This window comes from Amblyomma americanum, chromosome 2 (assembly GCF_052857255.1).
Source record: "Amblyomma americanum isolate KBUSLIRL-KWMA chromosome 2, ASM5285725v1, whole genome shotgun sequence".
NCBI lineage: Eukaryota > Metazoa > Arthropoda > Arachnida > Ixodida > Ixodidae > Amblyomma > Amblyomma americanum.
In genome coordinates, this window is record NC_135498.1 from 80,491,523 (window position 1) to 80,514,388 (window position 22,866).

Here is a 22,866-nt window from a genome sequence, read left to right on the forward strand (position 1 = left end):
TTCGCAGGTAATATGTCAATGAACTTCGACCACAGGTAGCGAAAGAAGAGTTTTTATATAACGCATTTTTATCCAATCACTGCTTAGGAAAATGATGGCTGCTGTCCGACCTCAGACTCCTCTTTTGCTCTTGTTACCCCCCTCGGAGCGCAAGATGAATTTTCGACATGCTTAGTACGTTAAGCTCTAGTGCGGATTTTAAACTATGGAATGTTGCGTGTGTGTGCGTGCTGTGTGTGATATATTTCTTAGATCTGCTTACGCTCTTCGTCGCGACTGCGTTTGCCATTGTGTGGACCGGAGTGAACTACTACCTGCACAGGCGGGATGAGGACTCTCGGCACCGTCTATCGATACTAGGCTTAATAAAGCGTGACAAGAGCAAGCACAACTCGACGCCTCGTGCTGCTTACACAAAGACTGTGACGCCAGCGTCGGCCACACCGTCGCGGTCAGGCAGTGCTTCATACGCTTATCCACGCCTAATACCGGGGAACAAATTCGACACCCCTTCGCGGATACTGGGAAATAGCGGAGTCGACAACGTTACGCACGGCTTCGCGAGTCCCGTGTTAACGAGTAAAACCACTTTTCTCACCAGATCGTGCCAAAGTACTTTCACGCCGAATCATGGGAGGTGAGTGATTCGATTCTTTTCCTTGCGGGTGACTGGGGCACTGTTCAAAGCTGTGCGTTTCGTTGACCGGACGCGTCTCAAATTTGAATGGACTGCGTGCCCGCCATAAAAGTTGCGCGTCCGGTAAAGGATGTGCGTGTGGCTCGACTCTAGAATCTTTTCGTTGCAGCCTGTGGGTATGTTTTGCAATGCATGTAGTGCTTTGAAGTTGGCGCTTTTGTGCGATTCAAATGTGCTTGGTCTGTAATAATTTTTTTTCTCTCCATTTTTCGCTTGTGAAACGCATCCACGTGCTCGCGCAGGTGCTAGGCGTCAGTTTCGCCCCTTCAGGGACCCTGCCCAACATGAAATGACCTCTGAAGGTGCTTCCTTGTTACGGGCGCTGCTGTCAAAATGCTTTGCTAAACGTGTCGGCTTTAAATTGCAAAAGGAAAAGTCGTGTGATTTGCTGCAAACACCAGTCGATCAGTTTTTCAACTGCCCCCCCATTAGTAGTTTCAAAAATGGTGCTGCTGTTGCTAGTTGAGAAAGTTTCCTAAAGATTTTGGTGTTTTCTGGCTTTGTGGGAATTTGCGCATGATTGCTGGATTTCCGCCATATAATTTGTGCCATACCACTTCACTGGACCTCCATTCCAGTCCATCTGCTGTGCATGTTTATACATGGTATCTATTTGAAAATTGTTTTAGTTGAGAATGCAGGTGTCTCGTAACTTCTGCTCTTTGCATCCTAACGCATAGAGCCATGGTAAGTGCTAAGCAAAAGCTTTCAGAATTGTTTACACTATTTGAAAGTTGACCTTGCAAGTGCACCATTTCAAGGCTTAATTTGACTGTCTTATTTTCGTCTATGTTTCAACACATTGTTGAACACGGAAAGCTTGTTCAGATTAAGAGGAGGGTTTTCAAAACATCTGATGTTGATGAGGCCAGAGCATCCATTCAAATTAACCAGAAGTCAGTTCAAAATATTGCGTCCACTGTAATACCTTTTTATTTTAGGGCAGTTTGTGGTATTTGAACAGCATTCTGAACTATGATACTCATAAAGCACCTATCTGCGGTCTGTTTTCAGAGCAGCTTCGAATGCTTACTTCACCCTTTCCTTTAAAAGTGTCCCATGTGGGCAATCCCTGCTTTGATAGTGGCATTATCTGCTTGGGCTGCTTTTGATGTTATATTTTTCATATATATAAGCACGTCCCACTCGGAAATCACAGTTGCCAAAGTGTTTGCTACGCAGATATTACTGTTGGTAACGGCTTTCACAATATGACAGCGATGGTGTGAATGGTTTTAACACGATAAAGACCCTGTGACCCAGAAAATCCAGCTTTGCCATTGCGAGCGTGACTGGCAGGTGGTGCCCACAGAGCAATCTAGGAGGCAGGTGGGTTACGTAGGTCACGTGACCTTGTGGCGCCATCACAACCTGCCCACCGCATTGTGATCAAACTGTCCACCGCGGCAGGTGGCAGTTAAATTAATGATTGGTTGCTCGGGAACAGCAACCTGGGCCACACAAGGCCCACCGCTGGGAGCACCTGCCATTGCATGGCACTGGCGCATCGCTTAACCGCTGCACCACTGTGCCAGGAGGGGTATGAGGACTCCCAGGGATCTATGAATATAAAGTAGAGAATGACCTCCTGCATATATGGAAATTAACCCATTACGCTACCACGCCATACCCTTAAGGCCGAGCTTAAGCGTGGCCTCCAATTTTGCTTTCGAAGTAGCCAGAGTAGTGCAAAAGAACACTGACGACAGAAATAGACAACACACACTTTGACCGTACAAACTGAAAACTGTTTGTTTGTGTGTGCAATATAAACTGACAAGAAACAAGGATTAAAGAGGTCCTTGACAGTAAAAAAAAAAAAAACAACAAACAAACAATTGGGGCCAGACACAATTTCTGAGATATAGGGTTTTGGAAGTTCAGCTAGAGCAGTTCCTTCTATACTCCGTTCCATACGTCAGGTGCAATGCTGTGAAAGGTACTGTAGTCCGCACGGAAAAATAAAGGGAGCCGTGTTACTCCGCGTTTGTTCTGTGGCCGAGTGGTCTAAGGCACGAGAAAGCGACAGCGTGTTGTCGGCAATAAGAGTGCATTTAATCAAGCTCTTGACAAATGTGTCATGTAATAATCCTGCAGGCAAAGCATTTAGTGTGTTTCATTCACCACAAGGAATGCACTACTTTTTGGTCGCGGATGCAGGCAGCGCAGACAAGAGCGCTAGCTTTGGCAGTGTTGCACCTGATGTATGACACGCAGTATAGAGTGCGATCGGAGGCATCGCTCCTCTTGTGTAGATAACGAAAGCTTCATAGATTTCCCTTGATAATCTTTTTGAAACATACTTCCAGCACAGCTTTGGTTTGCAGTGTATCGCAAGATTTCTCCCTGTGTCTGCCCTCAATGAATTTGCCTGCTCACACTGCATCCAAATTGTTGTTGTCTCTTTCTGCCGTCCATGTTTTTTGCTCTGCTCTGCCTATTCCTAATGACCCAACTAGCCCAAATTGTCACTCTTCATCAGTTTTGCTTTCTGCTTATTGTTAGCGCCCTTATGGTTGCTGTAGGCAGTGGGTGAAGAGAATGGAGCACAGGTAAGTGCACACGTCATGGGCTTGATATAGTGTGGCAAGAGTGTATGATGTTATTCTGAGTAAAGACATTTTTACTGATAACAATGAATTTGTGGAGCATTCTGGATGTAGTGGTTGCTTGGCAGCCTGACGACACATTTGAGCTCACATACTAATGCTTACTCTGCATGTGCTTGGGACTCAGTCCGCCTGTCATGTTTTGTTGTACACATGCAAGCATTCATAACCGCACCAGCAAGCAGATGAATGCAAAGCACCAGCGTCTGCGTGTTGTCCGGCACTTAACATGTCGTTGGCATGATGCATTGTTTTTAAACATTTTTTTTTTACTCCTTTCAGGAAGTCCCACCTTGACTGGGTCCCAGCCGCAACACGGAGGCACCCTATCCAGCAGGAAAAATACTCGGTGGGGAGCTACCCTACCGTCTGCCTCAACAAGTCGCCACTGCCACTGGCGAAGCCATTTGCTTCACCCGAACTCATTTCTCCAGTGAAGGTCAAGCTCCTGCCCTTGTCAACACCTGTTGTACAGAGCAGCACATTTGGGTGCGTATTATTAATGCGAAAGCATTACCGAGCTATGTACAGTGCTTCGTGTCTGCAAAACTTGTCTGCACGATTAAATCGTTCTGTGAAGATAAATGTGCAAAAGTTTGATTGTGTTAAATAGTGTGTGATGAAATCTTTCTGTGAGAAAAAATTTGGTTGATGGGTATTAATTAGTTAAACATAAAAGTTACACTTAGACGTCACAATAGCCATGGACGTCAACATAACATCTGGACGTCACAAAAGCCATGCACGTCGACGTAACACCTGAACATCACCCAATGACGTCATGGAACGCGTACTAGCATTGTGGGAAAAAACCCACGTTCTAGAAAATTCCATGACGTCACGTCCGCTGATGTCACTTCATGTCTGTACATAGAAACAACGTAATGCTTCCGCATTTCTCCAATGCAGGTCTCCGCAGGGATCTGAAAAGTTTTTGTGTGTGGATTTCGTACTGACGGTGTGGTGTGTGTGTGTGTGGGCATTGTCTGTTGAAATTAATTGAAATGTTCACGTTCTGCACTGCTCGTGCAGCCCCACAGCAGCCAGCAATGAAGTTGACAAGCAGGACCCGTGCTCCACGGAGAGTGTCATCCAGGCCCTCAAAGAGCGGAGGTCAGTTCATTGTTGTGGTTTCTTGTGCATTTCATGGGTGCAATGGCGGCGACCTTTTCTGGCTAAAAACTTCGATAAACTACGGTTCAGTGAAAAGTTGTCTTGTCTGTTGTTATCTGTACGCTTGGCAATCTTTCCACTCACCTTTCTAAGCAAGGTGTCCAGCGACCTGGAATTGTCAGAGACACCAGCAAAAAAAATTTTATGAAGTCAGGGAAAAGCACTGACTGAAATTAACTGGATAGTCTGCAGTGATTGCAACGATACAGCAAGCACGCAGCACATGGTCTAAGCACATTGGCTTCACTTTGTGTTCGTATGAGGCAAGACTTCATGTCCAGTTTGATTTTAGCTGTCTTTTACTCTTCCATGAAGTGAGCATTGCATATGCGGTTTGTTCGGTACTGGTTACCGCACTGTTCACTAAGTTTGGGCTGGTGCAGATGAAGAAATGTGCGCTATATTCAGAAGTATCTTCCACAGAAAAAGCCGGAACAAGTAGGGCATGGGCATGGAGTGCACAGTTTCAAGTTTTTTTTGTGCTAGGTGGCATGCGGCCCTCACATGGTATCAAAATCACGTATTCTGATAGCATTGCTTTAAATCACTTGCTCTCTGTGTTGTGCCAATCATGTAGATCATGCAGAAACAAAGAAATACAGGCTAGATGCTCTGTGGTCTGCGCTATGCTGAGAAGGTCGCAAAAAACTGCTACTTCTTGTGAAAGTTGCCTTGTGCTTATCTCATGGTACTGCTGCTGTCAGAAGGGGCATCTGAGTAAATAGTGGGTGCATTTATTCTGTACATTGCCCGCGAATAGCACGTGCCTCGGAATGTAGTTCCAACTCTCGTATCATGGCGGCGCACGACTGAATGCGTGTGTCAACGGTGGGCGTTGCCCGCTTGCATGGAAGTGGGCGTTCATGCATGGTAGTTACATGCGACCTTGACTTGACTCAGTTTGCTTTAAATGATTAGCTGTTAGCCAAACGGCTCATTGAAGCCTTATAACTTCTTTCAAAGGTAACAGGCTTAAATGAACCAGTTCTTGTCTGCAGTTATGCGTAGCTTGTACACCTGGCGTCAAAAGTTTTCAGGACGCATATGGTGCCGAAAAACGTATTTTTATGTAGCTAGTCAAGATAGACTGATAATGACAAGAGTTCTGCACAGCTGTCGTCTTTAAGCACAGGCTGCAAGTTTTCATTTCAAGGTACGTCTGGTGGCTTCCATCAAACTTAGTTTTCGCAGCTAGCGTGCTGTGTTAACTTTTGAGGGTGGGTGTACATAAATCAGTTTATTATAAGAGTATTTGAACTATGGAGACCTTTTTAACCACAGTCCGAAATCTTGGACACTATCGAAGTCTGCTGTTACGAGTGTATTGAAATGTGAGCTTTTGCATTGTTGATTTCATACCTGTTACTGCTGCTGTGAAGTTTACAAGACCAAATTTTTTTCACTAAACTTGCAGGGCACGATATCTATGGGGTTATAGTGTTGGCTTTCAGTTTTGGTGGCCGTAAACATTTGCAGGAAGCGAGCCGCTGCCGCAGCCTACCAGGACTGCCTGGACCCGGCGGGAAGCAGCCCGAACCTGGTGCAAAGCAGCAAGCGGGCGCGACGCGAGAGCCTGTGCCTGGCGCTTCCGCCCTTCACGCCAGTGGTGACATCAGTGGGTGGCTTCGGGCCTCCCTACCTTGGCTCGCCCAGCAAGAACATGGTGGTGCGGAGTCCCATGCCTTCCGCACTGGTATCGGCATCTCCCGAGGGGCCCTTCAAGCGGGGTCGCCTGGCATCTTCGGCGAGCCCTCCTAGCTCCTTGGCCAAGCGGCATCGCAACAATGCCATTGCCATTTCCTACTGCTCCAGCAGGAGCATTCTGCTGCAGGTGAGTGTTTCAGCTGTTAGCAAGAAGGCGCTGCTGCTGTTGTCAAAAAACTCTTAATTAAGGGAGTTTGAATTAACGAGAGTTCGTTTTTATTGGTGCTTTTTAGGGGTAAAGGGCAGAAGTGTACAGAACAGGCGTAGTGGTGGCTATTTTAGGCACTTGTGTTCTGTTTTTGATCTCTTAAAAGCGCCCCAATAACTATGCATGCAGTCAGTTGACTCTGATTGTCCTACATTTCCATCTTCATGAAGTTGTTGAAGCTCACTGCACCTGTGTTTACCATCAGAGGACCACGTCATGAGCCATTGGTAGTAACTGCACTACAGATATTACGAAAGGTTTTTGCTGTATACTTAAAGATCACTGGTTTTACATGTAAAAGTTTTAGATCAAGCTCCTATCTGTGCCATGATTGTATTGATTGATTGCCATGATTGGCGATGAACGTATTGTGCATCCCAGTCAATTTCTTCATAAAAAGTACTAACTGTAGCAACAGAGTGCATCCATGTACATTGTCCACCACTGTCAGCCAGTAACGTCTCTGCTTGTATTCGAGAAAGCGCACTGCAATCCTGCATGGGTTATCAGCACAGCAATTGCATGCAGCTGCTAGGTTCCAAAACCGGAGCCTGTGTTGAGTTTCAAGTTGTAAAGGCAATACATGTTGTCAAAAACAGGGCTTCACTTTTCCATTTTCTGTCATTGCCAAGTTTCTAGGGGCTCATGTCTGTGAGTTTGGAATCTGCTGCCTACCAAGGTAACTTCGCTGGGAGTAGGTACCTATGTGAGGTCCACGTTGGCTATGCCAACCATACTCAAGAGTGTTTGTTTCAAACATTAAACTGGGATTTTTTTGTCGTTTTTCATTGCAGAGAAACAACCAGTCTCAGAAGAGGAAAGCAGTGGCACTAGACTCTTCTCCTGCATCAAAGCAGACAAAGACAGATGACAGGTGGGCACATTTGACTCCATTATCCCTTTTCCATCCCATGGCTGCTGCAGTTATATTGAGGCGGAATGAAAAAACGCCGTTGCGCATGCAAGGTCCTTGCGTGTTAAAGCCCCAGGTATGCAAAATTAATCTAGGGCCCTCCACTGCACCGATTATTTCTCTCTCCCTTCTTCAAAGCCATCCTTCATCCTTTCCCTGACAGTGCAGTTTTAATGCCTACCATGTGTGAGACAATTGCTGCCCCTTTCGTTTCCTCATGACCATTAATATTATTGCCGGTGTTCAGCATACAGTGTAAACCACTTGTTGTCATACCAGATATAACGATATATCACTTACAACGATCAAATTCTTTAGATTTATCAACTCTCCCATTGCCCCTGTTTAAAAATAATCCATATATAGCGATAAAATTATCGGCGAAATAATGGCCACAATGATAGGATTCTGGCTGCCCAGAAGATGTTTACCAACAAGATGTCTGGAAAGCTGATTTAAAAAAAAAAAACTTTGAAAAGAACGGCGTGAAAACACCGTAAATGGGTCGACCAGCATGGCAAAATCTGTGAGGGGCTTTGCTTGGGAACCAAGCACTATTATCATCACACTCGCTGGGGGAAGGAGGGAAGAGCTTGCTTGGCCGCTGCCGCTGTGCGAGGCTTTCTCATACAAATGTATAGTATCCACCTGTTTGTGCATTCGTGAACTGGGTAAAAAAAGACGCTGCGCTGTCCGCAGTGCAGACCTTGGCAGCGCGCCAAGATGCTGTGCACCCTCAACAGTAGCACCTGTGGCGTTGGGTACATGCATGGGGGAATACATGGGTGTGTTATTTTTGTTTTTTTGCTGGTGCAGTTATAAAGATTCCACTTTCTGGAAAAAATGTATCATTATAAGTGGAGTGCACTGCATACACATGTGACAGTGTTTGACATTGGTGATGCTGATGTCATCTTATATTTACAGGATACCTAAAGGAGACGACGATGAGTCCATGGAGAAGAATGAAGACAGCAGTAAAGAGGTATGCATCTCCTATCAGGTCACTTAGCTCCATACCTTGTGCCTGGCATTTTTGATGTGATCATCATCATCTTAACTGCGTCCGCTGCAGGACAAAGGCCTCTCCCATGTACAGTAAAAGCTTGTTAATTCGAACTTCATGGGTCCGAGAAAAAAGTTTGAATTATCCGATGTTCGAATTATCGAATGTCCTCGAAAAAACTGACAAGAACCATTTGCATTACGGTATATGTACCGTATTTACTCGCGTAACGAAGCCACTCGCTTAATGAACCCACCCACCCCCGATTTAGAATTTGAAAGAAAAAAAGCGTCAGTCGTTAACGCTTCCCTCCGTTTCGCACCATCATGGTCCAAAACGCATTTCTTGGCAGTGCGCCAAGATGCTGGGTGTGTTTACCTTTTGACATTGGCTCTAGCAAGGGGGAGAAGCGAACTTTGCAGAGCGCCAGTGCTTGTCTGGTTGTGTAAGCCTCGTTTTCAGTACGTTCACCTTAAGGGCGACCCACATGGAGCAAACTTGCGCTGAGGATTTTGAGTGGTGCAGCGGAAAACGGGCAGCTGCCGCCAGGATTTAGAAACGCTGTGATTGCATATGCTTAGTAAAATACTGAAAAGGACAGCTGTGCATTTACAATTAAGCTATTATTTATTCAATGATGACAAATTATTCTTTGTGACCCCTTTCTGAACCAAAATAGTTAACTTGTTTAAACCTCCTGCGCTTCCTGGCGTCAACGGAAGCGTAGTGGCTAAGCCTAGCAGCTTTGAAAATCCAGATGCATTCTGAAAATCTGGCGCGTTTCATCGCTAAAATCTTGTGCTGTGGGCATCTCCAGACAAAGCGAAAGCTTCGTGCGACTTTTGTTTGCCGTGAACATGAGGCACAGTGTAGCGGCAACGACGAGTTCATGGTGAAGCGAGAGGCCGCTTCGGCAGGCGCGGCCATGTCGTAGAAGTGGGCGGAAGTCAGACGCGGTCACGCCCTGATTGGTTTGCGCTGACTGCCCATGTTGACCGTTTCCGGCCGGCGGCTGACCGCCGGGCGATGCTAAATGTCGGCGTCATGATCGCGGCTGACAGCGTGCTTCCGTTGGCGACTGATGGGACTCGCGAAGAAAAAAAAAAGGTTTTCGCATGTAATTTGTAGCGCCCGTCCAGAAGTCATAACCTTTCATGGGCGTTGGCTGGGACCGCGCGGAGGCTGCGCAGAAATGAGGGTAGGCAGCTGCCAACCCCTAACCTCCGGCGCCGCCGGCCGCCATGCCGATGATGGCGCCATTTAGGCTTTACCCACTCTTCCGCAGTTTTATCTAGTTCCATCTTCTGTCCCCGTTTAGGACATGCGCAGCCTCTAAGTATGCGGAGGTGCTTTTTTTTTTTTCTTCTTGGCCACATGCTGTGTGCCAAGCCGCTGAGACGTGGCGGCACGTAGTTCGAATTATTCGTAGCGGAACCGACTCGCTTTTGAAATAACGGGCTTTTTTATACACAGATCTCTGTGGAACTTGGCCGGACCAAGTAGTGTAGTTCGAATTAATGAGCTTTCACTCTATCTCCAATGAACCCTATCCTTTGCCAGCCTCGGCCACCATGTCATTGCAAACTTCCGTCTCATCCGCTCGTCTGCCTCCCTGACACCCCCTGCTGCACTTTCCTTCTCCTGGAACCCAGACTGTTAACGTTAAGGACCATTGGTTGTCTTGCCTTCACATTACATGTCCTGCCCATGCCCATTTGTTCTTGATTTCGACAAGAATATCGTTAACTTGCATTTGTTCTCTGACCCACTCTGCTCTGTTCCTGTCTCTTACATTACACCTATCATTTTCCTTTCCATAGCTCACTTCATTGTCCTCAGTATAAGTTCAACCCTTTTCGTTATCCTCCACATTTCTGCCCCATAGGTGAGTACCCATAAGATACAGCTGTTATATACTTTCCTCTTGAGGAATACTGGTAAACTGCCATTCATGATCTCAGAGTACCTGCAAAATGCACTCCTCATTCTTATTTTCTTAGCTGTTTCGCTCTCATGATCCAGATATACAATTAATTTCCTGCCCTAAGTAGGTGTATTCAATTACCGCTTCAAACACCTCGCTACCTGTCATAAACTGCTGCTCCCTTCCGAGTCTGTCGAACATTGCTTTAGTTTTCTGCTTTTTCTGTCTAGGTCCTTGATCATGCTTTGCAGTTCATCCACTGAGGTGGAACGCTAATGGGGCAAAAGTTGTCTTCTGTTTTGATCCTAAAGTCGTGCAATGTGCTGGTGTCTCCTGGTTTTCCTCCTTACCATTTTTGCCCTTCACAGAATGACGCTCCACCGGGCGCACAAGTGTCAGCGGAAACGTCCGAAAGTGACAGCGCTGATGCATCCATGCTGAGGAACCGGGTCAAGTCACTCGAGTGGAGCCCCACTCCAAAGAAGGTACTGTGCCACCCCTCTCTTTGGAAAAAAAGAACAAAAAAAACACTAGACACTGCTTTTTGAAGGAAAAAGAAACTAATGCAGTCAGACCTCGTTATAACGAATGTGGGCATTACGAATTATTGGCTATATCGACTGCGGTTGGCCCTCAGCCGAACTATACCATATTTACTCACGTATAACCCGCACCAAAATTTGAAAAACTCTCTTAAAAATGGGGATGCGGGTTATCTGCTAATTTTTTTCTTTGTGTGTTTGTGTGTGTGTGTGGGGGGGGGGGGGGGGGGGGGGGGTCGGTTCGGTTCGGGTTCACGGCAGTGCGCGGCAGCCTGCCCTGTGTAGTCCACCATCCCCATCGTCATCGACACTTGTCAAGCCCATGAGGGGTCAACGAAAGGCATAGCCAAATCCACATTCATAGTCTGTTTATTCTTCCTTACGCCATTGGCCACGTTTTTTTCATCCAGCGTTGTTGAGCCTAGTGTCAGGTGCTGTTTCGTGTACTACACCCCAGTTTGCACTGTTTCCCTGCTTTGTTTTGGCGTCATCAGTGCGACTCGGCGGCAGTGTTTTCACAGGGAAAGAGAAGCTAAAGGTTATAGCCACTGCCGAAGAAATCTTCAACAGAGCTGCTGCGAGACAGCATGACATCAACGAGTCTTGCGTTCGTGACTGGAGGAAGAAAAAAAGAGTCTTGAAACAATGAGCCGGGACAGGTGAGCATTTCGTGGTCCGAAGACTGGCGCGTACCCCTACCTCAAGATGCAGCTTTCCAAGTTTATTGAGGAGCAGAGAAGTCGTGGCCACGCTGTTTCGACTGAGGTGGCGCAAATGGAAGCCCTGAAAATCGGCCGAGAAATGAACATTCCATGGGAGTTTCGTGCAAGCCGTGGATGCCCTCAGCGCTTCATGCGAAGACATGGATTTTCTGTGCGGCGGCGAACAACCATATGCCAGCGGCTTCCTGATGCCTGCGAGGAAAAATTGAACTTCCAACAATATGTCATCGCACTTCGGAAGGAGCATAGTTATTTCCTGTCTCAGGTGGGAAATGCTGATCAGACACGTGTGTACTTTGATATGCTGATGGACGTGACCATGGATAAAAAGGGTTCCAAATCAGTCAGCGTGCTGACCGGCGGAAATTCCAAGCTGCGCCGCACAGTCATGTTATGTGCTCTGCCTGATGGCATGAAACTGCGTCCGTATGTGATTTTCAAACTACCCAGCACACCACGGCCCTCAGGAATCGTTGCGTGTGCGGAAGAAAATTCCTGGATGAACAGTGGCCTAGTCGGTGACTGGCTTCGAGTAATCTGGGAACAAAGACCAGGTGCCTTGCTAGCACACCGGTCAATGCTCGTACTGGATTCCTTCCAAGGCCACTGCACTGATGCGGTGAAGGCTCGCCTTGCTGAAACCGGCACCGACCTCGTTGTAATACCTGACAGCATGACGTCCATGCTAGAGCCACTCTACGTGTGCCTGAACAAGCCGTTCAAGGCACATTTGAAGCAGCTCTATGCCCAGTGGATGGCCGACGGCCTTTATGCCCTCACGCCGACGGGACGAGTGCAAAGGCCCGATATTCCATTGCTGTGCCAGTAGATGCGTGGAAAGCGATACCGGCCAACTTGGTGCATGAAAGCTTTAAAAAATGTGCCATCAGTAACAGCTTGGATGGTTCTGAGGACGACCAAGTCTTTGAGAGTCGCGATGAAGCCTCGGATGGCAGCAGTGAGAGCGGGTGACGACTGAGAATCTTATAACCAGTGACGTGGTGGTGATCGTTTGAATAAATGCTCTGAAAATGAAATGATCACTGAGTGTGCAGTTGAATCTTTCTAGCACTCTGTTTTTTTTTTTTCAGGCAAACGTGCAGGTTATATGCGAGTAAATGCGGTATTGAACTCTCCAGCGCTATTCAGCAGACAAGGGAATGGGAACAGGTGCTCGTTATGGCGTACACTACGGAAGGCAACAGTCATCGAAACCTAGCAGCATATGGGGATGTCTATTTTTTTTTATAAAGTTGTGGCTTTTCATCAGTGGTAGATTAATAAAAGCAGAAGAAAAAACAACCACATGCCGCTGGTGGGATCCGAAACCACGACCTCCAGACTTTGCATCCGGTGCTCTGTCAACTGAGCTACGGCGAGAGCTGTCCAACAGCAGTCCGAAGCTAGTGGAGATTAAAAGCAAAAAAGCGGCGTTCCACCCTGCCTCCACACTAACACGCGTCCCAACTGACTAGCGGGGAACTGAACTGCAAATGGTCCTGTAGTTTCAGGTTCCAGCTCGGCACACACCATGGAGCTTATCGTAAATTTGACCACGCACTACCTACCGCTTGTCCAAGGAAGTGACCGTCAGTGCGAACGAACCATATAAACGGCGCACAATTCTAATTTTCTTCCGCGGAACTGATCTGCATAAGAATTAAGGTTTTTTTAGTGCATGCGTCCCACCAGGAACGGGCACCCACATAGGGCACATCTACCCGCCGCTTGTCTAAAACTACCTTAGACCCCGCAAAAAGGTTGGTTGCGGGTATAAGTCGACCACAATTTTAGGATGGTCGTTTTTACGAAGAAAGGTCGACCTAACCCTCTAGCCATGGCACTCCACTCAAACAGCGCAGGCCAGCATTGCACGCAGTCAGCTCGTCACGGGCACATAGCAAGAATGGTTGTCTTGGGACATGCACCGACGCTGTTAAGGGTGGGAGGTGCTTCAGTGCCAATGCCTCCGCTAGATGCTGCCTTGACCACGGCAAGGCTGGAGATGGCAACGAGCACACGCACCACTGCCTCCTGTTTGGTCGTGCCCTGACGACTTTGAAACTAAACTAGTATCCAACCTGCGTTGCAGTGAAGTACATCTTCTCTGCAGGTAGGTGCTTCGGCAGTTCACAAGCTGTACCAGATTGGTTTTTGTGCTGACAGTCCTGGGGCTGGGGCACTTCGCATAATCTTCATTGCTCTGCTGTGCTGCCTCACAGCTCCGAGGGGCAGTCGCTTCATCGGTCTGCGTCGAAATCCTTGCATAACGCCTCAGATCTTCTAATTAACCCGGCTGGCGCATGCCGCCGTTTTGAATTATCGAAGTTTTACTACTATAAGTCTATGGCACCACATGCTCGATAAATTGGACGATACGAATCTCGCACCCGTTAATTCGAACAGGCTCCCGAAGGGAGCCCTTGTCTAGGCATGACCAGCGCAGTAACCAATCGTCCAAATGCCTAATATTAGTCAAACCTGAATTCCATGCTGCAGATTCGCTTGCGCACTTCTGATATGCGCAAAGCAACAAGTGTGACGACAAATGGGCAGCGCCATCTCTAAGAAAAGTCACACCTCATAATTTCGGTTTTGTTTATTGAGTTTCATGCCAGCTCGCATCAGCCAGCCTACTAAGCCTAGCTGTGCACTGTTCAGGTTCAGATGATTGGCGCGTCTCGCCAATCTTTTCTGTCCCCCTTTTTTCTCACCACTTCAACGCCACTGAGCGCTTCCTCTGTTGGCGCGGTCCTTTCATTCTTCCAGTGCACCGAAACTGTGCGCTCGTCACATGCCATTTGAAATTTGCGCGGTGAAGCTAGCTCACACGAACGCTGCCACTTGTGATGTGTGCGACGCAATAGCGGTGGAGCTGCACCAGTAAAAGAAGTCATTGTCGCGCCTATCTCATCTCAAAAGCTTTTTTTCGTGTTCGTCCGATAATTCAAACATTCTGTACAGCCCCTTGAAATTCGCATTAACGAGCTTTTTCTGTATTATGAACTTCAGCTATATCGAAGTGATTTACGATTTTTTACATGTTTGCTGTAATGAGGCTTGACTGGATTATTCGTGTACACAACTGGAAATTGGGAGATGCACTTTGACTGTTGCACATTGCAGTGTTCAGCTGCAAGTCACGAATTTTTTTTTTTTTTTTTTCCTTTTGTGTGTGTGAGAGAGAAACTGAGAACTTTGTTATCCCGAAAACTGTGAGCCGCTTGTTTGAGAGCAGCATTCAAAAGGCACAAAACATCCGGCATGAAGCTCAACTCTGAGGAGGGTAGTTTTCATACTACAGTCGCCGAGATTTTTTTGGACTCGGCAGGGCCCAGAAAATGGACCGAATAATCCGTGAACATCAAAAAAATAACTTTTCTGCATAAATCAAGCTTTCAAAATTGCGAAAATGCCGCTCCTTGTGTTCCGCCTACAAGCAACAATATTATACTGTATCTGAGCCATAGTCATGTTTTCGTCATCTTCGCGTTACAATACCAGACAGTGCGATGCGGCGGCACATTACGCCGCAAACAAATGCACCTGCCGCGCAAAGCGACAACAGTCAGTTTGCATGTGGCAATGACGCTCTCAAAGGCAGAGAGGTAACCCAAGGGAAGACGCTCACAGAAGCGAGCGCCTCCAAATGCACTCCCCCTCCTGGGACGCTGCGGCTGTGCCGCTGTCCCATTGTACCGTTTTCGATGCAATCGCATGCTTTTTGTAGGCCATCTCAATGGTAATGGGGAGCATCCCATTATCGCAGATGGCAGTGATGAAAAACAAATAGCCAAGCCTATTCAAGCCAGTCCGTCCGATTCACTCCGTCAATGCCATGGTCAGCACCGCCGATTCCGTTTCAATCTAAGATGGTACCTTTCACGGCGGCAGAGAACGGGTTGGTTGTGACAGCTATGCCCACTCGCTTAGGCCGAACCAAGCAATTTGCACGCCCGTGCACTGAGTACTCCTGGGAACCGTGCGTTGTGCAGCACCCCACATGTATTTCTACATAGTATATTGCCGTGTCTACAACAATAGCCGCTTGGCGGCTGTTAGGAGGTACACAGCTCGTGCGCCATGCAGTTCCGTTCTAAAGAAGAAACTGATGTTCCGCTCTGGCCGTCTCAGTGTACTGTCGAGACAACATATTGCCGCCCTACCCCTATGCTTCCTTACTATCGCTGCCCCTTTCCCTCTCCTTGTCCTTTTATTCCACTAGCCGCAGCTCAGGTCCTTCAGGTTTCGATGGCAGATGCCATTGCTTACAACATCTTTTCCTTCCATTGTTATTAATAAATAACAACAACATTCCTATGAGGTGCACAAACGGTTCCTCAGCAAAGTCCGAAATATCGTGCAAGTCCGAATTATTGGAGTCTGAAAAATTGGCCGGCTACTGTAGTACCAAAATGTTAACCTGCAGCACACAAACTGACTTCTCACACATTCTTTCATTTGCTGGCACAATATAGTTATGTTGCATTTTGTAGCCAGGCTCACTGAGTAAACAGCAGTGCCATATTTCAAATGTGTATTTTTGTATGCGTGTGCATGTGTGCCCACGACAGTAAATGATTGTCATGCAACCTCTCTGCAGAAGTTGGTCTACCCGGAGCACATGGCGACCCTGAAAGAGCACGAAAATGACCAGGCCCTCGACAAGGAGCGGCTGAACCGATTGTTGGGCAGCCTGCAGGATTTCAGTAGCAATGCAAGTGGTAAGTCGTGTGTGTGACTAGCCTACTTATGCTGCCAGCATATAGTGGATCGTAGGCACATTTTTGGTGTTTTAGGCTTCTGAGAACGAAGCAGATGTCCATGCGAGTTCGCATGTTTGGCACGGCCTGTGCTTTTTTACGCTGCAATTTGCAGCTTTCATCTTTTTTGAGATTGGGCTGACATTTGAGTCTTCGGGATGGAAGCAAAGAGCGTTTTTCCTGAATATAAAAGCTTAGGTGCCTCCATGGGCTCTGTGATCATTAGTCAAATTAGGTAGGCCAAAATGTCAAATGGCTCTACTGTAGATTTTCGTCATAGGTGGTAGTGGTGTTAATGTGCAGGCAGGATTAGCTTTACAGTGGCCTGTTGGCAAATGCTCCACCTGATTGCACACTCGGGCACCTTTAGCAAGACCACCTCTTCATGTGAACATGTAGTGCAAGGATATGGTCTGAAGTGCTTTCTGGAGCAGTCAGTGGCTGTTCGTAATGTTTGTGTGGGTATCGAAAGCTAGTCCCCTGCCTTTGCACAGACTCCAACTGTGAGTCACTGGCTAGGTTTCACTGTTTTCAAGCCCGCGGAAGAATTGAAGTGGTCTTAAATGGCCTTGAGGGATATTCTGCCTTCAAACCTTTCCTGCTACTGGCATATGGGCAGGCAGGCAGGCTTGAGACACCTGATGAAGTGTGCTCACTTTATAAAGTGCTGCAGCTTACTCTGTGCTTTGCTGAGTGAGTCCCTTTGGTGTTAGCATTAGGCAGCATTTTTTTTTTTATATATAGATAGAATTTTCTTTAAATGCATTAGTAACTTTCATGTCCTTTTTTTTTGCAGCAGGCAGCAGCAACGGAAGCACCTGTTACAACTGCACAGGCGGCAGTGCCTACCACACTCGCAAAGACAACTAGCCTTCCCATTTTCGGTATCCCAATTTCTCCCACTGTATCCAGCACTGCTCTGATACAGGGGTCGGCGACCAACACAGAATCAGTCATCAGCAGCCCTGTGATGAGCGTGTCATCAAGCGCATCATCCGACAAGCCCACTACCATCTTCGCTCCACCGGCCAGTTCTACGAGCACTCAGTTTTCATCTGCCATGCCAACCGAAAGCACCGCAGCAGCAACGCTGAAGCCTCAGGTTTGTGCAGGCTATTTTGGCCCTGAACACTACAACTAGTGCTTCAAATGCAACATCATCACAAACGGTTGTTGCACAAACCACTCAAGCACTGCCGGCTTCAGCCACACCTTGTTCCACCACAAGCGCGCTTGCCTTGCCTGCCATGTCCCAGTCGTCAGCAGTGTCCAGCAGTTTGTCGTCGACTACACCTTTCACATTGCCACAAACTTCAGCACTGTCCCTGCCGACCCCATCCACCTTGGTAGCATCACCGGCTGCTCCCACAAAACCAGCAGCAGGGGGGTTCGTTTTTCATGGGCCGTCACTCGGAGGTAACCTGAAGGCCCCCTCTGCTTCTCCAATGCCCACTTTTGGAACAGTGGCTGCATCACCAGCATTGCCTTGTGCTCAAGGCTAACGACACAAGTGCAGCAGTCAGTAGCACTGCCCAGTCAAGCTTGGCAGGGTCGACACTCTTACAGTTTGGCTCAACAACACAGGCCGCAAAACCAGCTGCATCACAGGGATTTTTGCCCTCTGTCACGACGTCATCAACAGAGCCATTCAAGTTTGGTTCAAATGGTGCAGGGCCAGCTGCGCCTGCTGCAAGCGCAGCAGGCCCTCCGTCATCTGGGCCGTTCAAGTTTGGCGCCGCAGCGCCTAGCTCCCAAACCACAACACAGGCAACGCAAAGCTCAAGCATGTTTGCCTTCGGTGGTAGTGCTGCTGTGCAGAAGCCCAACAGCTATCGCATCACCACCGGCGTTTGGCTCGACAGCCGTGCAATCCCCAACTGGACCGTCAACTGCCCTTGCCACACAACCTAGCAGTGGTGGCTTTGCATTTGGGAGTTGGTGTGTCGGCCACCAGCACACCTGCCCCGAAAGGTGGCTTTTTCGTTTGGTACAGGAAACATCGCTGATTCTTCTGCTGGAAGTGGCACATTGTTCAAGTTTGGTGCACAAACACCCCAACAGCAGCAGCAGCAGGCTACAGCTGCTGCTCCACTTTTCATCCGCTACAACGTCAGCATCATTGCTTTCGGGAACCCCATTCACGTTCGGAGCACCCGCTTCGAAGCAAGGCATGCCAACAGTGTCACAGGCGTTTGCTTTTGGAGCGCCCACAACAACAGTGGCAGCGACGACGGCAAGCGCCCCCTTTGCATTCGGAACAGCAGGTGCCACAGCACGACGCCCAGCCCCTTCGCCTTCGGGGCAGCCACCACCACGCCTGCGACGACGACACCAGCACCCTTCTCGTTTGGGGCGGGTGCAGCCAGCACTGCCCCAGCTTTTCCCCAGTCAAGTGTCACCTCACCACTCTTTCCCAGCGCAGCGGCCATGGGCGGCCAGTCTTCAGTGGCTCAGCCCAGTGGGTTCCAGTTCGGTGCTGTGGCCAATGGTCTGAGCAATGGCATCTCGAGCAACACCGCCCAGGCCAGTGCTGCCGCTCCGCAAGGACTGTTCAAGTTTGGCGCTACCACCACCACCCCTGCTGTGCCAGCGTTCAACTTTAACGCATCACAGTGTGGAGCCAGTGCCACTCCAAACCAGCATTCTTGAATTTTGGTGAGCAGCTAGAGCTAGTTCTTTGGTGCTACAGGCATGGTGCCACAGTGTACCACAGTGCATGGGGTGGCTGAAAGTTACTTTCTATAATGCATGGCTAACTATTCTTCCAGTGCTGTAAGCATGGTGTCGTCAGGGGGGGGGGGGGGGGGGGGGGGGGGGGGGATTGGAGGTGAAATTTATTTTTAGTGTAAGAGCAATGAAATTTGACGTGCATTTTGGGAAGTTGACTGAATGCTTAAAAACAAAATTTAACCGAAATGTCCCGAGTAGTTTTTACATTATAAAGTTTTATATGCTTCATTGCTATAAACCAACACTGTGTTTACAAAGTGGGAAGTTCGCGGCAGGCGGTTCCGACAGGGTGAAAAATAGGTGTAGCGCCCATAGGAATATATATGAAAGCCAAAGTTTTCAAGCAGTTTTCTCATTTCACAGTGCGCATATGATGTCGTCCCTTCATGAAGAACAACCAAATTCATCCTAGAACGGGTTCTGAAAGTATGAAGCGTCATTTTTCAAGGCGATGTACAACATGGGAATGACTCCTGGCTGGGGGGTACGGAACAGGAGCACGGCCCGTAAGAGCATATTTTTATTTCACAGAGTACTCATGGAGGCGGCTGTTAACAGTTAGCAAGTGCTTTTAAGAAGAGTGTGACAAAGTATGCCATGTCATTTTGAAGCAGTGTTTGTGAAACTCTGCGGTAAATCTGTGTTGTGAAGCCAGACATACCCCAAAAGGCGCTCTATCCACTGCGTGTTTCCCCGAATCGTCTGACATGCTGTCTCGTGGGCTACATTTCCTTGCTAGTACTGTCGTTCAAATTCGACACCCTAGATAGGTTTACATTAAAGGCAGTCCTCAAACGAACTGTGCACAGCAGCCATAGAGTTTCTTAATATTACCTAGAGGGAAAGACTATCACCACCCTCTATGCAAGTTTCTGAAAAAGCCATGAAAGAGCACTTGATTCACTGTGGGAATGCCGGCGAGACAGCAAGACACACTTGGCTTGGCCCTGAAACGCGACTGCAGAAATACAAATTTTTGCAAATTATGTGTTGCAAGGAAGCTTTGTTTTTGCAATCAGTATGCCCTGTAATAATTTATGCTTACTGTACAGGCGCGGCCAAAAGTAAACGGAGCACGCTTTTGCCTTCTAACATTTTTCACTCGCTTCTTAATTGAGATTGGCAACTGTGGTATGTGCAGGCTAGTAGTAGACGATAGTTCGCTTTCCCATGAACAAATAATGTTTCCTCATGTCCTATAGCAAAGGCGAGATTGCAACTGGAACGGAATGGAGCGCTCCGTTTACTTATGTCCGCACCTGTACATTGCAATAAAGGAGTAGAAAAGCAAACGACAACTGAATTTGATCATGGCTAGAGAGGGCTTACTCTTCGTGCCGCCAAATGTAGCTGACCGAGGAAAATAATTTTTGCGTTTAAGAAACATACTTTTCAGAGCCAATGTTGTTTCAAAAAAAATTGTTAGCTTAAAATACTACACTTTAGAAGCTTCTGTTTTCGTTTTGTGAAAATTGGAAACGTTTCGTAGCTGCACTACACAACCACAAACCGCACAGAACGTCAGTAAAAACTACAATCGTGAAAACGAAACTGAACAACCAAAAAAATTCAATCCGTAGCACAGTCAACAAGCCACTAGATGTCGGTCCCAGTTTGCTGTCTTCCCAGCATGCTTCGGGCATCCATGGTGGATGAAGTGAAAAGCTGCCAGCTTTCCCGCTAGGGTACACAAAGAAGCTCTATGACAGCAGCAGGTGACTAACACCATGATTACACGCATAGCTGGCGCTGGTAGATGGCCGGAGCTGGAGTCTGCTGCAGTGCATGGGTCACTTCCGTGCGCTTATCGCGGTATTTGAGAACTGCTTTTTCAGGTAATGCTGTCTAGGCTATCTAGTTTTAACTACTGTAGCGCACACGGCAGCATGTCAGACTGCACGAGAAGCTTGCACAACTTGGAGAAACACCCAGTGGATAGAGCACCTTTTGGGGTAGTCTGGCGTCACAAAACACGTTTATCGTGGTTTTTAACGATTGCTCCAAAATGATGTAGCACGCTTTGTCACACACTACTTCAAAGCACTCGCCAACTGTTAGCAAACAGCTGCCTCTATGAGTACTCTGTGGAACGAGAAAAATATTTCTGAAAATTTTGCTTACATGTGCTTCTATGGGCTGCGCTTCCATTCCAGTACGCGCATAGCCGGCAGTCATTCCCATTAAAAATACATCTCTGCCGAAATGACGTTTCATACTTTCAGAATCTCTCCTAGGATGAACTGGTTGTTCTTCACGAAAGGACGTCTTAGCTGCACTGCGAAATGCTTTGAAAACTTATGCTTCCCATGTATTCCTATGGGCGCCAAGCCTACTTTTCACCCCCAGGTTTTCCCCCAGCCGTTCCAACCTGCGACAGCTGTGCCATCACATCTTGCTTACATCACAGATCAGTGTCGGTCTATACCAAGCTTGCAGAAAGCCTGGCGTGAAAATGAGGAAGTATAATTCAGAAATATAGGAACGTCACTACATAAGAAATATATCAAGGAAAACAATGCAACAAACTAGTACATGAAAATCTATGAAGCCATTGTCATGCTACGCTTTCTGCAACAAGCAGGACACTTGAGAAAACTGGCATTGTCACGGAGATTTCAGCCAGTTTTTTTGCTACCTACAGTCACAAAATATTTTTTAGTCACTTTAGGGCTGTTTCGAGGGAAAATTTTTCAGGTTATAGTTAAGCAGCTCTTATAAATATGTACTTAAATTGTGTTTTCTAAAATTTGATTTTTTTTTTTCAAGATTTTCACAATTCGATCCCCATGTCCCTCTTAATACACAGATTCCGAGGCCTGAATTGGGAACAGTTGGTAATAATAGTAAATGGAGAATACCTAAATAATCTGATTTGTTCACTTGAGCAGTTGCTTGTATTTTTAAGTTTGTGCAGAGTGCCCCAGGTAAGTTAAACCAAGGTTTTCATAGGACAGTGTCTCCCATGTGAGTGAAACCAACCGAGAGCTGATGGCAGTCAGCTGGTAACCCTTTAAACTTGTGACCCCTATACAGTGCTTCCAAAATAAAGCCGCACAGCGATTCTTGCATTTGGCAGGCATTCTTTCAAAGCTGCGTAAAGTTCGTGTTGTCTCACACACCCAGCCATTTTTTTTCGATGTTATGTTGCAACTTTCATATTACTCCCTACAGTGCTTGTTGGGCTTCGCTTATGTACGGCAGTCCTTTTGGCAAGCTTGATAGTTAGTGAAAAAAAAAATGCTAATGTGAAGAGTACTTACTATGTATTTGAAAGCCTTGGTTGCAGTTATCTGGGACACCCTTTGTCACGTGGTGAAAATAATGGTTATGGAAAAGGTATTAGTACGTCTTTTTCAATTAACAGCTGCGTGCGGCAAGAAACATTGCATTCTACGCTAGAGATGAAGCAATGCATGGCCAGTTGACATAGCATGCACTTCTTTGAGACTAAAATTTGTTCCCTCCGAAGCTTAGTTTCCCTGTGTGTTTCATTTCATGCCTTTCACGTGTGGCAATACATTATGGCCTTTTTCTTTTCTTAGGTGCTCCTGCGGCCACCAACAGTCTTTTTTCCATAGGATCGGCGTCATCACACAGCGATCGGCCGATAGCAAGGCCACGATCGAAGCGCATCACAAAGAAGTGATGCGCAGTGTCTGGGAGGGGAAACAAAATGTCATCTGTACAAAATTCCACCATCGTTCCCATTGGAATGGTTTTTAATGCGCCTCAAGGAAGTGTAATTAGAGGCATAATCATTGGGAGGTTTAGCATGCATTTTTGTCTGGGCCACAGGTGCAGTGGTTCCAACGCTGTTCTTGCCTTTGGAGAGTTTATGAACATGCTCTGTACATAAGTAGCCAAGATTTTAATTG

At 47.2% G+C, this 22,866-nt stretch overlaps 1 pseudogene across 1 annotated transcript; it reads left to right on the forward strand.

The window, feature by feature from the left end:
- Positions 1-93: 93 nt before the first annotated feature.
- LOC144121492 (uncharacterized) lies at positions 94-22,772 on the forward strand (annotated as a pseudogene). Its single transcript, XR_013312625.1, has 10 exons — positions 94-637; positions 3,589-3,795; positions 4,339-4,419; positions 5,956-6,310; positions 7,186-7,265; positions 8,232-8,289; positions 10,603-10,719; positions 16,102-16,221; positions 17,061-18,916; positions 22,534-22,772. The product of XR_013312625.1 is annotated as an uncharacterized LOC144121492 (transcript).
- The last annotated feature ends 94 nt before the right edge of the window (positions 22,773-22,866 follow it).